This window comes from Mchenga conophoros, linkage group LG18 (genome assembly GCF_057382185.1).
Source record: "Mchenga conophoros isolate Kocher_MC1m ecotype Shallow Benthic linkage group LG18, M_conophoros_male_GT1.1, whole genome shotgun sequence".
In the NCBI taxonomy this organism is placed as follows: Eukaryota; Metazoa; Chordata; class Actinopteri; order Cichliformes; family Cichlidae; genus Mchenga; species Mchenga conophoros.
The window spans coordinates 37,920,242-37,922,741 of NC_140543.1; positions in this window are offsets into that span (position 1 = coordinate 37,920,242).

A 2,500-nucleotide genomic window follows, 5' to 3' on the forward strand; every position below is an offset into this window, starting at 1 on the left:
GGGACCCACACTTAAGCCCCCTCCCACTAACAAAGCAGAACACCACTGGCAAAATCCTCGTGCCCCTGGTACTCCAGAAAGCACATTGAAATGTGCCCCTGGTACACTGCGCAGAAGAACTGCCACACACACACACACGCACGCACGCACGCACGCACGCACGCACTGCTTGTGCCTATGGTACGACAACTTTTCTCGTGCCTATGGTACGACAACTTTTCTCGTGCCTATGGTACAACAACTTTCCTCCGTGCCCCTGGTACGACAACTTTTCTCGTGCCTATGGTACAACAACTTTTCTCGTGCCTATGGTACAACAACTTTTCGCCGTGCCCCTGGTACACCGCTCAGTAGCACTTTGCCACACAAACTCTCCTCGTGCCTATGGTACGACAACTTTTCTCGTGCCTATGGTACAACAACTTTCCTCCGTGCCCCTGGTACGACAGCTTTTCTCGTGCCTATGGTACAACAACTTTTCTCGTGCCTATGGTACAACAACCTTTCCCCGTGCCCCTGGTACACTGCGCAGAAACTCTTTGCCACACACACACACCACTCGTGCCTATGGTACGACAACTTTTCTCGTGCCTATGGTACAACAACTTTCCTCCGTGCCCCTGGTACGACAGCTTTTCTCGTGCCTATGGTACAACAACTTTTCTCGTGCCTATGGTACAACAACTTTTCGCCGTGCCCCTGGTACACCGCTCAGTAGCACTTTGCCACACAAACTCTCCTCGTGCCTATGGTACAACAACATTTCGCCGTGCCCCTGGTACACCGCTCAGTAGCACTTTGCCACACAAACTCTCCTCGTGCCTATGGTACAACAACTTTCCTCCGTGCCCCTGGTACGACAGCTTTTCTCGTGCCTATGGTACAACAACTTTTCTCGTGCCTATGGTACAACAACTTTTCGCCGTGCCCCTGGTACACCGCTCAGTAGCACTTTGCCACACAAACTCTCCTCGTGCCTATGGTACGACAACTTTTCTCGTGCCTATGGTACGACAACTTTTCTCGTGCCTATGGTACAACAACCTTTCCCCGTGCCCCTGGTACACTGCGCAGAAACTCTTTGCCACACACACACACCACTCGTGCCTATGGTACGACAACAGGCCCCGGGGACCTACATCGCACCTTGCTCTTGCCTCCCTTACAGCTGAAAAAGGTCCATGCCTGTGCCCTGGCCCTGCTGAAATTCCCTCTCCATTTAGCCGAGGCAGTGAGTCGGCCTCCTGTCTCCCTTTACGGCCGAAAAAGATGTGCTCCTGGGCGCGCTGGCCCTGCTGCTACTCACATCGGGCATGGACCTGGACCTCCAGCAGGCCCCGGGGACCTACATCACACCTTGCTCTTGCCTCCCTTACAGCTGAAAAAGGTCCATGCTTGTGCCCTGGCCCTTCTGAAATTCCCTCTCCATTTAGCCGAGGCAGAGAGTCGGCCTCCTCTCTCCTTTACGGTCGAAAAAGATGTGCTCCTGGGCGCGCTGGCCCTGCTGCTACTCACATCGGGCATGGACCTGGACCTCCAGCAGGCCCCGGGGACCTACATCACACCTTGCTCTTGCCTCCCTTACAGCTGAAAAAGGTCCATGCCTGTGCCCTGGCCCTGCTGAAATTCCCTCTCCATTTAGCCGAGGCAGAGAGTCGGCCTCCTCTCTCCTTTACGGTCGAAAAAGATGTGCTCCTGGGCGCGCTGGCCCTGCTGCTACTCACATCGGGCATGGACCTGGACCTCCAGCAGGCCCCGGGGACCTACATCACACCTTGCTCTTGCCTCCCTTACAGCTGAAAAAGGTCCATGCTTGTGCCCTGGCCCTTCTGAAATTCCCTCTCCATTTAGCCGAGGCAGAGAGTCGGCCTCCTGTCTCCTTTACGGTCGAAAAAGTTGTGCTCCTGGGCGCGCTGGCCCTGCTGCTACTCACATCGGGCATGGACCTGGACCTCCAGCAGGCCCCGGGGACCTACATCACACCTTGCTCTTGCCTCCCTTACAGCTGAAAAAGGTCCATGCCTGTGCCCTGGCCCTGCTGAAATTGCCTCTCCATTTAGCCGAGGCAGTGAGTCGGCCTCCTGTCTCCCTTTACGGTCGAAAAAGATGTGCTCCTGGGCGCGCTGGCCCTGCTGCTACTCACATCGGGCATGGACCTGGACCTCCAGCAGGCCCCGGGGACCTACATCACACCTTGCTCTTGCCTCCCTTACAGCTGAAAAGGTCCATGCTTTTGCCCTGGCCCTTCTGAAATTCCCTCTCCATTTAGCCGAGGCAGTGAGTCGGCCTCCTGTCTCCCTTTACGGTCGAAAAAGATGTGCTCCTGGACGCGCTGGCGCCGGCTGCTACTCACATCGGGCATGGACCTGGACCTCCAGTAGGCCCCGGGGACCTACATCACACCTTGCTCTTGCCTCCCTTACAGCTGAAAAGGTCCATGCTTTTGCCCTGGCCCTTCTGAAATTCCCTCTCCATTTAGCCGAGGCAGTGAGTCGGCCTC